This window comes from Pan paniscus, chromosome 4 (assembly GCF_029289425.2).
Source record: "Pan paniscus chromosome 4, NHGRI_mPanPan1-v2.0_pri, whole genome shotgun sequence".
Taxonomy (NCBI): Eukaryota; Metazoa; Chordata; class Mammalia; order Primates; family Hominidae; genus Pan; species Pan paniscus.
In genome coordinates this window covers 11986098-12000900 of record NC_073253.2, presented here as the reverse complement: position 1 = coordinate 12000900, position 14803 = coordinate 11986098, and the positions used below count along the sequence as shown (strand labels likewise).

The window sequence follows — 14803 nt, the reverse complement described above, 5'->3', positions numbered from 1 at the left end:
GAGTGAGATTTTTTGTCCTTGACTGCCCATTGATAGCAATTCTGGAAAAACTAGATGTGTCATTGAGCTTCGGTATCTTGAGAAATTGTGAAGTGGCAGATACATATTTGCAATCAATATGAAGGGTAAATTGCCATAATTTGAGTGGACACTTTCAAGTACTGTGAAGTAAGAACATGTTGCGAACCACTGTGTGGCTGGCATTTGGGGACTTTCTGTTTAATAGATTGTGACAGTCAAAGTTGGCAATTCACAGTGGTAAAATTGTTGTGACTGGCTTAAGCACGTTTTTTGTTTTGTTTTGTTTTGTTTTTTTGCCAGATTTTATGATGTAAATCTATGATTAAATGGGGAATCTAAGCTGGAAAACTGTGTATTTGTTTAGGATATTACTAGGGAGAATATTTAGGAAGACAGGTTGTATTTCACTTATAAGCTTAGATGCTTTTATTCAGTGTCTTGCACAGATGGAATGTATGAGATGGATTCGAAGTCTACAGGAGCTGTGTGAGAGGAACTCCAGCACCTGAGACATTTGGCAGTGACAGTGTATTCTGGACAGTCACTGTGTGTGATGAACACTGTATTAGGGGCTGTGCTAAGCATGCTTCTTTGAAGTTTCAGCCAAAAGAATAGTCAGTTCAACACTGAGCTTCATTTTTATGAAATACATTAGAACTTCCTCTTTTATTCTGGAAGAGTCAAATTTTAAAGTACTGTGCCTATTTCAATTTTGGCTCAATCTACTGTTAGTTTGATGGGTCTGTAATTTTAGAATCCCAGACTTTATTTTTCTGGCATAAGGATAAGTGTCCTTGTAGCTTGGTAAACCCATCAATCAGCTGTTGAAATATATTTGTGTTGTCTGGGGGAACTAGGATGGTTGTTGATGCAAGAAATGTGTCACTATCTAATTTGTAGTAGAGATGAACCCTAGAACTTATTATGATTATTAATTTTATCTAGACATATTTCCATTATAAATGTAGACATAGGTGTGATTGGTAGAAATATATATGGTTTGACTACTTTAATATTATGTATCAACCAAAGTCATTAATTTGAATATTTCTATTTTTATAGATATATACTTAATAATTTAATTTAACACATTGAATTTTTATGTTTGTAAACCTGGGAAGAGTTATAGGACATTTATGTGCCAGTGTTGTACGTGTAAAATTCCTTGACATTTTAAAATGGGGCTGACAATAAATTATAAATGTTCTTTCATTTTGACTTATTCAATAAGCATTTAATGATGCCAGCTCTTTACTAGGCATTATTCTAGGCACTGAGGTTATAAATATGAATAAGACCCAATTTCTGTGCTCAAAGAATTCATGAACTAATTAGGGGATGTAAAATGTAAAATGTAAAATACATGGTATTTCCATAGATATAAGATATTGAGTATATCATTGATTTAGTAACACTTTTAATTGCAAATGACAGAAAATTTATCCCGAATGGCTTAAAGGAAAAAGGGGCCATAGTCACATGAAGAACCATCGCAATTTCAAAAACATTAAAAGTTGTTTTTAATCCCAGAAGAGATAAGATCATCACAGTTCTTAGTGATCATATAATATTTGAGGAAAGTTCAAGCTGTAAAGGTAACAGAAAGAGGACGTGAAGTGATTCATGGTGCCTGGAGTTGTCCAAAAGGCTTCAGAGAGGAAGAAATGCATCCATAGGACTATGAAAGTGAAAAGAGAAAGGGAGTTTGGCAGCCAACAAAAGTCTTGGTGATGGTAAAGGGAAGATGATAAATTGAATTGTGGTAAACTGAATTGGCACACACAGGAAGAGAACTCTGCGTGTTCACAACACAGTTTATTAAGATGTATTGGGAGTGGCAAGAGGCTTGGTGTGTGTAGTGTACGGTGTGAGAGGAGAGGCAACAGCCTTAAGAGTGGAGATGTGTGGGCCAGGGCAAGAACAGCCTCATACATCATGCAAAGCAGATCGAACTCTATCCTCTGTGTCAGTGGTTTCTGAACTGTTTTGTATCCATTAATTTAGTGGGTGACACTAGCATTTTAAATAAAATGGAATAAAATAGAAAATATAGTGCATCACATGTTATAAAGCTTCCTTTTTCATGAAGTCTTGTTTCTGTTAAAATACATGATTATGTGTAATTGGGCCATGAGTTAAAACACATTTTCTGTCAAAGAAAGTTTGGAAACCTCTGTTTAGATGCTGAGATCCACTCAAATAAATTTAGGGAAAAAGCATTATGTGATCAGATGGTTGGTAAGGAAGATTGACTCTTTTAATGAATAATGCATGGACTTGATTGAAGGAGGTAATATTGCAGGCATGAGAGGCAGGTTAGGAGGGTTTTGTGTGTCCAGGCAGGAGACTTGGACTCATGCTGAATTTGGTGTGTTTCTGAGGATCTGATGGAGCCATTTGCAGTAGGTTGTGACTTATTACAAATGTATAGTATGGACATCAACTGTGAGGTCTCAGCTAGAGGTAGACATCTGAATCATTACTTGCACATCCAATCTTGGGTGTGCATGGCTTTGCCAAAGAGAGGTCTGGATAGTGTTCAGTGAGAGGAAATAGAAGGTGTGGACCCCTTGGAAACTCATATACGTATGCCAGTGGCCTTCAGCCTCATTGTACTAGCCTCTCCCCAGGATTCCACATGCAGTTGTAGAGAACGGCTCACTTCGTTTGTTGATATAATAATATAGTATCCCACGAAGGGCGCATCTAAAGAAGACTCCTGAGAATGCCTTGGTGGAGCCAACATTTGTGAGAGGTGACAACATTGCCAACAATGTATGTGCCACACTTCCATTATTGGGATATGACACAGAATTCCAAGAAAATGCAAATCCATAAATACAATGTTTATTTGGTTTAAAAAACAATGATAATATAGTACGTTATATATTGGTTATTTCCTGAAATTACCAGGTTCAAGTTCAAGATCATTAACAAATTCAAGGTCATCATCCAATTTCTTAAAATCCTTAGCTGGGCATGGTGGCTCATGCCTGTAATCCCAGTACTTTGGCTGAGGTGGGTGGATCGCCTGAGCTCAGGAGTTCGAGACCCACCTGGGCAACATGGTGAAACCCCATGTCTACTAAAAGCACAAAAATTAGCTGGACGCAGTGGCATATGCCTGTAGTACCAGGCTGAGGTGGAAGGATCACCAGAGCCTGGGAGGTGGTAGTTGCAGTGGGCCGAGATTGTGGCACTGCACTCCAGCCTGGGCAACAAAGTGAGACTCTGTCTCAAAAAAAAAAAATAATAAAATAATAAAATAGAAATACACACACACGCGCACACACACACACACACGCACACACACACAAACACACACACACTCTCCTCTTCAAGGATCTACCAACAGCATGTCTGCTGCCCCCGCTTTCCTTCTCTGGCAGTGTTTCGAGGCTCACGCCAGTGCTCCCTGCATCTCAGCCCACTTGCTGCTCTTTCCTGCTCCTCACGTCTCCCTATATACATTTAGTCTGATCCTTTCCTCTCTGCTCTAACCCTGTGCCATTACACTGTCAATCACTCCATCTCCTACGCTTTTTTAGCTTTCTTCTCAGTCCTCAGGTCTGAGGGGACCCTGATTGCTGTTGAGAGATCTGTCAGCTCTGCCCTGAGAGCCTGACCTGTTGCTTGGCCGACGCGCATCTTCCTTGCTTCACCTGTGGTGTTGGCTCTGGCTCTCAAGTCACAAGCTTGCCTAGGGCAGAGCTCAAGAGCAGCAGCAATTGATTCACCCTTAACCACTGGTTTGTTTTTAAAAGCACTACCTTTTCAATAATATTTTTAAGACAGATAAGTTATTAGTGTAATGCTTGTTAAGATTAGATAAAATTGGCTGAGATCATGCTTTAGAAACAGATGGTGAGACATTTGGAACATAGCCAAAGGAAGACCTGCTCCCATCCTCACTGACCGCAGTTTGCTAGAGCCTGGCTGCTTAGGCGTCTCCCCTGTATGAGCAGCACCGTTCCATCTTGCTTTGTAGAAGTCATCACAGAACCTTCCTTTTTACCTTCACACATAATATGTCACTAAGAATAATAACTCAGGTGGAAATTAAGTCTGTGGTGATATTCAGGATGATCCCATTCTTCTCAATGATGAATAGCTCATGCAAGGATACAGAATGGGTTTCCTGACCCACCAAGCTATGTTGACCCTCCCACTGCTCCTGCCTGTCTGAACGCAGAGGTAGAACGGTCATCCCCTTGTGTTTGACACATGAGCTCAACACTGAGATCCCACCAGCTCTCCACCCTCCAGCCATCACATCTTCCACTACAGCAGCAAATGACCTGTGTAGCCGCCTCCATGAATAAGACCTAATGCCACACCCCCAACTTCTCAGGTGGAACTGAAATTCCTCTGCCTCCTGCCTTTGTCTGCTGATGCCCTTGTGGTTGCATGTTCTGACTATGGCTCAAAGGTGCTGCTTCCCATCCTTGCATGATCTTCTCTATATGTTTTGCCAGATTCTATATTTGCAAGCTGTTGGTTGCAAGTATCAGGTTCTGGAAGCCTACTTGATCGACGATTCTACCTTGGAAGCCACTTACCCAAAGTGTACATCATTCTCAGGTAGTTGACGGAAGCGAAAGTCTTAAACTAGTCCTGGGATTCTGAATCCTATTTCTGCTTTTACTGAAAAGCAGCTATCTTGAGTTGAAATAAAGGAGTATCATTTCAAATGCCACATAGAGAAATGCTCCTAATGCAAAGCCCATTATATTTTTGTTACATGCTCTCATAAGCAATTATTATTGATTTTACTCTAATCATTCATATATTAGCTCAACAAATATTTATTAACTAGCTTCTATATATTACATACCGAGTTAGCTGTGGGAAATTGAACATAGACCAAGACAGATTGAGTTTCTGCCCTAATTGTAGTTTTGACAACTATTACTATATTGTTTATATTATGATAAGCGATAACTTTAGATTTCTCTTTGTAAAGTGAGAAGTGAGGATGAATATATGTTTATGTGTGCAGAGCACTTCTGAGTGAGAATGACGTGATGCCTATTTCTCTTGGTAGCGACATGCTAGTTACAAATACAGAATTGCAGTTTTGGTGATGAGAGTGATTACACAAATGAGGTGCTCAGTACTGTTCTTTGTGTTGCTAATTTGTACTAATCCACACATTCTGTGTACCCTAATATGCATAAAAAGATGTTTATGCTTATTCTTCAATTATACGTAGTAGGAGTCTTTAAAATGTCACCTATTCAGTGGAAGATTTTAAAAATAAAATATATTAAAATATGTAAATTTTTAAAACATTCAGTAGCTCATATTTACGTATATATTTAAATAAAAATACCTGGGATGTTCTAATGCCGTATTTCATTATTCACTTGGGTATAAGGTAATGGCAGATTATGAAAGTAATGCCTGATGATGGAAGTAAAGCCAAAAGTAATTCTATTTTGCCAACATTTGTTTTTTAGAACATAGGATCAAGAACAGGGAGGGGGGTATTCTCTGAAAGAAATGGAAGACATTTCTTTGATCTACATGAGAGAAGGAAAGAAGGCTAAGTGTGGCTGTAACAGGGTTCTCTTGTTTGTTTGGTGTGAGGGGGCAGGAAGTCAAGGTAGTTAACATCAGAGTCTCTGGAGTTGAAGTCTGTTGCTGAAGGTAAAAGAAGAAAGTGAGAGAAGAGTTATAAATGTTTCTAGCTACTCTAAACTAAAAGATAAAAAGGGACCTTCCTGAAGAGAAGGAACAGGACGGGAAACAAGATTTGACAAGCAATGTTTAGAAGTCATCAATATATTTTTTTCCTCCATAAGTTTTGGGGTAACAGGTGGTGGTTGGTTACATAAGTAAGTTCTTTAGTGGTGATTTCTGAAATCTTGGTGCACCCATCACCCAAGCAGTATACACTGTACCCAATGTGTACTCTTTTATCCCTCACCCCCTCCCACCCTTTCCCCCCGAGTCCCCAAAGTCCATTGTATTATTATTATGCCTTTGTGTCCTCATAGCTTAGCTCCCACTTATGAGTGAGAACATATGATGTTTGGTTTTCCATTCCTGAGTTACTTCATTTAGAATAATTGGCTCCAATTCCATCCAGGTCGCTGCAAATACATTATTTCATTCCTTTTTATGGCTGAGTAGTATTCCATTATATATATATATATGAATACTACTATATATACATATATACTATGTAATATATACATGTATACTATAATATATGAATATATATTATATATATAATATACATGAATATATAATATATAAGACAATTTATTTTTTATTATACTTTAAGTTCTAGGGTACATGTGTACAACGTGCAGGTTTGTTATGTAAGTATACATGTGCCATGTTGGTTTGCTACACCCATCAACTCGACATTTACATTAGATATTTCTCCTAATGCTATCTCTCCCCCAGCCCCACGCCCCCTGACAGGCCCCAGTGTGTTGATGTTCCCAGCCCTGTGTCCGTGTGTTCTCATTGTTCACCTCCCACCTGTGAGTGAGAACATGCAGTGTTTGGTTTTCTGTTCTTGTGATAGTTTGCTTAGAATGATGGTTTCCAGCTTCATCCATGTCCCTGCAAAGGACATGAACTCATCCTTTTTTACGGCTGCATGGTATTCCATGGTGTATATGTGCCACATTTTCTTAATCCAGTCTATCATTGATGGACATATGGGTTGGTTTCAAGTCTTTGCTATTGTGCATAGTGCTGCAGTAAACATACGTGTGCATGTGTCTTTATAGTAGAATGATTTATAATCCTTTGGGTATATAGCCAGTAATGGGATTGCTTGGCCAAATGGTATTTCTAGTTCTAGATCCTTGAGGAATTGCCACACTGTCTTCCACAATGGTTGAACTAATTTACACTCCCACCAACAGTGTAAAAGCATTCTTATTTCTCCACATCCTCTCCAGCATCTGTTGTTTCCTGACTTTTTAATGATCGCCATTCTAACTGGCATGAGATGGTATCTCATTTTGGTTTTGATTTGCATTTCTCTGATGACCAGTGATGATGAGCATTTTTTGATGTGTCTGTTGGCTGCATAAATGTTGTCTTTTGAGAAGTGCCTGTATGAAAAGTCCTGTATGAAAAGTGCCTGTAAGAAGTGTCCTTTGCCCACTTTTTGATGGGTTGTTTTTTTCTTGTAAATTTGTTTAAGTTCTTTGTAGATTCTGGATATTAGGCCTTTGTCAGATGGGTAGATTGCAAAAATTTTCTCCCAGTCTGTAGGTTGCCTGTTCACTCTGATGATAGTTTCTTTTGCTATGCATAAGCTCTTTATTTTAATTAGATCTCATTTGTCTGTTTTGGCTTTTGTTGGCATTGCTTTTGGTGTTTTAGTCATGAAGTCTTTGCCCATGCCTATGTCCTGAATGGTATTGCCTAGGTTTTCTTCTAGGGTTTTTATGGTTTTAGGTCTTACATTCAAGTCTTTAATGCATCTTGAATTAATTTTTGTATAAGGTGTAAGGAAGGGATCCAGTTTCAGCTTTCTACATATGGCTAGCCAGTTTTCCCAGCACCATTTATAAAATAGGGAATCCTTTCCCCATTTCTTGTTTTTGTCAGGTTTGTCAAAGATCAGATGGTTGTAGATGTGTGGTGTTATTTCTGAGGCCTCTGTTCTGTTCCATTGGTCTATTCATCTGTTTTGGTACCAGTACCATGCTGTTTTGGTTACTGTAGCCTTGTAATATAGTTTGAAGTCAGGTAGTGTGATGCCTCCAGCTTTGTTCTTTTTGCTTAGGATTGTCTTGACTGTGCGGGCTCTTTTTTGGTTCCATATGAACTTTAAAGTAGTTTTTTCCAATTCTGTGAAGAAAGTCATTGGTAGCTTGATGGGGAGGGCATTGAATCTATAAATTACCTTGGGCAGTATGACCATTTTCATGATACTGATTCTTCCTATCCATGAGCATGGAATGTTCTTGCATTTGTTTGTGTCCTCTTTTATTTCTTTGAGCAGTGGTTTTTAGTTCTCCTTGAAGAGGTCCTTCACATCCCTTGTAAGTTGGATTCCTAGGTTTTTTATTCTCTTTGAAGCAATTGTGAATGGGAGTTCACTCATCATCTGGCTCTCTGTCTTCTATTGGTGTATAGGAATGCTTGTGATTTTTGCACAGTGATTTTGTATCCTGAGACTTTGCTGAAGTTGCATATCAGCTTAAGGAGATTTTGGGCTGAGACGATGGGGTTTTCTAAGTATACAATCATGCTATCTGGAAACAGGTACAATTTGACTTCTTCTTTTCCTAATTGAATACCCGTTATTTCTTTCTCCTGCCTGATTGCCCGGGCCAGAACTTCCAACACTATAATAGGAGTGGTGAGAGAGGGCATCCTTGTCTTGTACTGGTTTTCAAAGGGAATGCTTCCAGTTTTTGCCCATTCAGTGTGATATTAGCTGTGGGTTTGTCATAAATAGCTCTCAATCTTTACATTCCCTGACTGACATCAGAGTGTGGTTTCTGGCCATAGAGCTCAGCTGCCCAGATGTCAGCAGCACATAAGAGTCATAGGTAGATTTCAGGTTGAAAGTTTGCAGGCAAGGTTGCCTTTCCCTGCCCCAAGTCTGTTCCACCCACATTCTTGACATCTTGGCTGATGGCCGGTCACTCAGGCCAAGCCCTTGGACTCACCTGGTCTCCTCTCACTGTGGCTCACATCCACACAGAATCTTTCAGGAGGCCCACCAGTTCTGCCTTCCAATTATCCTGGTAATCTGACCACATCTCAAGACCTCTCCTGCCTGGATTCAGCTGCAGAAGGAAGATTACATCAGAGAATTTACTACTGGGCATAGACTTGGGCCATCAGTAGAACTTTCTGCAGTGATGGAGATCTTCCACTTTTCACTGTTCAATAGTGTACCCACTGGCCATCTCTAGCTCTTGAGCAGTTGAAATATATGAATAGTTGACTTTTTAATGTTATTTTAATTAAAATGTAGATAGTCATGTGTGGGTAGGGGCTGCCATAGTGCAAGTCTAACTAATGAAATCTCTAGCTTCCCACAGCATACTTGGAGTTTGGAAATGCTGGAATTTGAAGCATGTGACTTCAGAGCCTGAGGGCCCTAGGACCCCAAGAGTGACAGAATGAGAGGAGAATTGGAAGGATAAGAGGTCATGGCTTATAGAGAGGGGAGGGCAGCTAAGAAGGAGCAAACCCATATAATGGCCAAAGGAACTTACTGGAAAATTGGAGAGGAGGAGACCACCAAGTAAGAGTGACACAAGAATGCTGTATGTATCACTTAATTGGATGGTTGTGTGATGCAGACATCATCAGTTATTTTGTTGAAGATGACCATGTCTTGATTTGTAAGTCATCAGTTGCAATGCAAAAGTGACTAAAGAAAGAACAAGTTCAAATATGAAGAATTTACATGTGTGTTTGTGTGTGTGTGATGGATGTCAATAAAATATGACATTGAATATTGTCTCTGCATTGACGGCTAGAGAGTTTGGCCTTCCAAAATGCAGTTAAGATTCTAGCATGTTGCCAAGTGTAATGTAAATTTATAGAGACTCCTATTTGGGAAAGAAAAGTTTAGACTATTCATTTGGACATCATAACATCTTATTACCTATGGTTATAAGAGTTCAAACTGAAAAGAAGGCTCGGCATGCAGGGCCTAACTGCTTTTGCTGTTATTGTCATGCAGGCCAATTTTTCTGAATTTCTTATTGCATCATTTATGAAAGTGGTAGTATTGTGGATGTGTTTAAGATACTGTTTTATTCTATAGGCTTATTTCATACAATGGGGTACATCCCTTTGTAAGCTTTGCTTTGTCCCGGTATGCTGATTTGAAGCAATGTTGGGACACATGCCTCCTCCTGAGACCTGTGATTCATTTTAGATGAAGGTGTTACCAAGAGATGTTTTGCCTTTCTTCTGTCAGTTCCCAAGACTCCATGCCCAGCCCACAGGGGAATTAAGGGAAAGAAAGTTGAGAAAATTGAACACTTTTTGTATTAGTCAGCTTGTGCTGCCATAGCACAATACTACAGACTGAATGGTTTAAATAACAGAAATTTATTTTCTCATATTTCTGGAGACCAGAAGTCCAAGATCAAGGTGCCAGTAGGCCATCTCTCTTCCCCGCTGGTTGACAGTACTTTCTCATTGTGCCTACTTACGGCTTTCTGTCTATGTGTATGCAAAGGGGAAGAGAGACCTCTGATGCCACTTGCTCTTCGTATAAGCACATGAAGTCCTGTTATATTAGGGCCCCACCACTCTGTGACCCCATTTAACCTTAATCACCTCCCTAAAGGCTCCATCTCCAATACAGTCACATAGGGATTAAGGCTTCAGCATATGAATTTGGGGAACACAGTTCTGTCCATAACACTGCTCATGCATGTGTGGGCATAGAGCAGGGTGACTTGTACCCTGAAACTGCTGGTGTTGTTGTTTTATTATTTTCTGGACATAGGACTTGTTGGTACCAAGTTCTGCTAGAAGAACCCACCCGAAATTTAGGGCTGTTCTTCCCTCACTGCTGTCTCTTTTTCTCATGTGGAAGATGGGTCTGTCCAAAATGCAGCTTGGGTATTTGCAGATTATAATTCTACTATGTGTAGGAAGACTTCTTACATGGTAACCACTTCAAGGGTAGCAAGAAGTGCTGTACGGGGTGAATAAATCTGGGTAAAGTGTGCACTCTACTCACAGTCAAACAAAAACAAAGTCAAAGGGGTGCATTTTTCTATATCAGGTTGGCAAAAGCCTGAGAGGATAATGGAGATCCGTGTGGTTAACATTGTGGTGAGGTAACATTCTCATGACCTTTCCAGTGGGCGAGTAGCCTGGACCAGCCTGGCAGCAGGACTGGCTAACAAAAGGCCGAAAAATACACAGATTCCTTATTTTACCAATTCTACTGCTGGGAACCCATGTATTGAATATGTCATAGATGTAAAAATGGGGTAAAAATCACATATAAAAGACAGGTAGATAACTTTCAACATGTACAGATTATTGAATACTGAGTATTCATTGTAATTAAACTGTAGAGCAATGTTTGTTGATATAAGAAATTCTTCATGAGATGTTGCTGAGCCACAAGAAATTCAAAAACCTTGCATTAGTACCTTATTATGTAAAAATCATTGTACAGAATAAGTTATATTAGAAATAATAAATCACCAAAATCCCAAAGTAATTTTACTTATCTGGAATGGCAGAATTGCTGGTGGTTGCTCTTCCTTTGTTCTTGGTTTTTGCTTTTTATTTCTCTATACTTCCCAGATTTCCTGGTTGCACAGATTAAATACTAATTTTTAGTAGATTAGCTGTGATTAAGACTGACGTATTTGGCCATATTACTGCAAAGTTAGAGGTTTAACACTTTTTATACTTACCCTAAGGCCATCCAGGGATTCACTGGGGCAGGTCTTTTGCGGTTTCCTCTCTCTCTTCTGTGTGACCTGAGCTGAGAAGATTGTGATTGGAGGGTGACTGTCTTTTCTGTCCAGACACAATAGTTAAATTAAATTTGGATTAAAAAAATTATGAATCATGGAAATTATTCCAAGTCATTTGCATTCAGGAATGGAGGTTGCCTTAGGTAGCGGTAGCTCTGTACGGTGGAATAAGCCTTGAAGATTCCACTTCTCTTTCTGTTATTGCTGTAAGGAGAAAGGAGGTAGATAAACAGGCCTAATTATTCCCCATACTGTGTGGGTCACACTTGTCAAGTGCCCGAGGAGAAACCTTGATTCAGTGCCTATTAAATCCCATATTTTTTTATGACAGGTCACTGTTATGCTTTTAAAGAGTTATATTTTATAAAAATTAGTTAGTAGAGTAGCATTAGGAGGCAGTACAGGTTATAGGAAATAGGCTGACACATCAAAGGACATTGAAATAGGAATTAAAAGGCAGAAAGCCTGAGTTCTGGGCCCACTTATGTGACTTAATAACTTTGGGCCCTTAAACAATTTCTTTGTCAAAAATATGTTGATAAGAATACTGGCTCAGAGCCTGAATTAGCATGGGCCCAATAAAATGTAAATAAACAAAAATTAAAATGGTAATTTAAAATATGTAGGACTCCCCCTTTCTCAGCATGAGGTCCTCTTTGTGTATTAGTCCATTCTCATGCTGCTAATAAAGACATACCTAAGACTGAGTAATTTGTAGAGAAAAATAGTTTTCATGGACTCACAGTTCTGCGTGGCTGGGGAGGCCTCACAATCATGACAGAAGGTGAAGGAGAAGCAAAGGCATGTCTTGCATGGTGGCAGGCAAGAGAGCACGTGCAGGGGAACTGCCCTTCCTAAAACCATCAGCTCTCATTAGACGTATTCACTATCATGAGAACAGCATGGGCAAAACCTGCCTCCGTGATTTAATTACCTCCCACCTGGTCCCTCTCACTACAGGTGGGGATTATGGAAGCTACCATTCAAGATGAGATTTGTCGGGGGACATAGCCAAACCATATCACCTTGCATAGAGTCCCCTGTGAACCCATGGACATGGAGAGAGGTGGCAATAGAAGGTCACGGCGGCTCTCTCAGGGACCAGAGGTGACTGTGCACACGAGAGCTGCATCGTCCTTCCTTCTTACTTTCTGCTCTCTTTCACCATCTCTGAAACCTTCCCTAGCTGGAAATTCATAGGTTCCACTCTTTATCTGGGCACAACATTTGCTGAACTGGTTGTTTACATTTTACATAATTAAGAGACTTGATCGAATAAGAAAACCATATGAGAAAGCATGTTGAATACATAAATATGCTTTATTATGTTCTTCCTAACACACCACCATAATTACGCAAATCTCTTTCTGTCATCCTGTTGGTATTCATCACCTTCAATACTTTAATCTTTTTAGCTGTGGTTGCATTTTGCCAAATCATATTTAATCTGATTCTAACTCTTTGCTCAAATTTTGTTTTGTTGATATTATTTCCCCAAACCTTCTCACATATTCTGTTCGTAACAGATTTACTTTTCCAGTGCTATTCCAATCCCCATTGGTGATATTATTATTCCTTCTCACATATTCTGTTTGTAACAGATTTACTTTTCCAGTGCTATTCCAATCCCCATTGGTGATATTATTATAAGTACTTCATAAAATTAAAACAAATAAAAAATTAGATGAAATGTTCAATAGGAAATTTGGATGACTGCTTTCCTTAACATATATTTTAAGTAAAATTCTGTAATGGGGCCTTTTTAGGTTGGCATATCTCTAAATTATTAACTAGACATACGTAATAACTTAGGGCAAAGGCTACTGTGGAAATCACATCTCTTAATGTAAAACCCAGGATGCTTAGATATGGTATAATAGAAAATATCTTTTAATATTTACACAACCCTGGTTCCTGGAGGGATGTGTAATATAATAGCTTTAGGCAAGAAAATAATTTCTGTTTACTCTCAGTCTTTTATTGAGATGGGGGTTTTGTAATGCCTTGGTAAATATCCTCAGTTAACTATTGCTTTCTCTGTTGATCACTGCTAGATGATACATGTAACAAATACTTCAGTCCCTTTTTAAGTTCATTTGAGCTACAGATCTCTTGAGACTTATTCACTATCATGAGAACAGCATGGGCAAAACCTGCCCCTATGATTTAATTACCTCCTACCTGGTCCCTCTCACTACACGTGGGGATTTTGGGAGCTACAATTCAAGATGAGATTTGTTGGGGAACATAGTCAAACCATATCACCTTGCATAAAGTCCCTTGTGAACCATTGGACATGGAGAGAGGTGGTGATACAAGGTCATGGCTGCTCTCTCAGGGACCAGAGTAACCAAACACCATAAATTGGGTCCTTATAAGCAATGGAAATTAACTTGAAGTTCTGGAGCTGGGAAGCAAAAGATTAAGACCTGGCAGATTTAGTGTCTGGGGAGGGCCGACTTTCTGGTTTATAGATGATGCCTTATTGCTGTGCCCTCACATCGTGGGAGGGTAGAGAAGTCTCTCTCAGGCCTCTTTTATAAGGACTCATCCTATTTATGAGGGCTCCACCCTCTTGACTTCATCTCCTCTCAAAGGCCCCTCCTCCTAGTACCATCGCCTTGGGTATTAATATTTCAGCGTATGAATTTGGGAGACATCAACATTCAGACCACAGCAATCTCATTTGTTTGTGCGGGAAAGATGGGAACAATTCTGAGAATCTTGTTTTTAACCTGTACATATGCATCCACTTATGCATTGGGTCTAATGTTATTTGAGTTTCTGCTTTCTTTCACAAATAAACTCAGGCAAAATCAACTATGGCAAATGGCCTTGCCAGTTTTTGTCTGCTGTCTGTCACGGACTAGGAACTTGGTAAATATTTGTGGAGTAGATTAGTTATTGACTGTATTTCACAATACTAACTAAGCTTCTTATGTTAATTCAGGTATCTCTTTAATTATTGGTAAATTATTAATCATGGCTTCTGTATGATTTTCTTGCAAAGGGGAATGTCTGATAGATTTTCTTTTGAGTTGAAAATATTCTGTTTTGGGAAAAACCCTCTCAAACTCTATTTTTCTTCTACTCTCACACAACAACAACAAACACAGAAGACTTCTGTGACCAAATGTGTGGGTTTTTTCCCATACACGCCAAGCAACAGACACAGTTGGGTGTCCTCTAATTCAGTTCTGACACTATCTACTCTATCAGTCCGACACTATCTACTACACTATCCACTCTCAGAGAGTGTCAGAGCCCACATGTTGAGGGTTCAGTCCCCAAAACTGTCTCATCCCCCCAGACACCAATTGCAAGTCCAGGCCTCAGAA

The 14803-nt window shown here is 39.4% G+C and overlaps 1 protein-coding gene across 3 annotated transcripts in view; it reads left to right on the top strand.

The window, feature by feature from the left end:
* Window positions 1–14803, top strand: part of CTNND2 (catenin delta 2) — a 938532-nt gene that overhangs the window by 155882 nt on the left and 767847 nt on the right. The window lies entirely within an intron of this gene.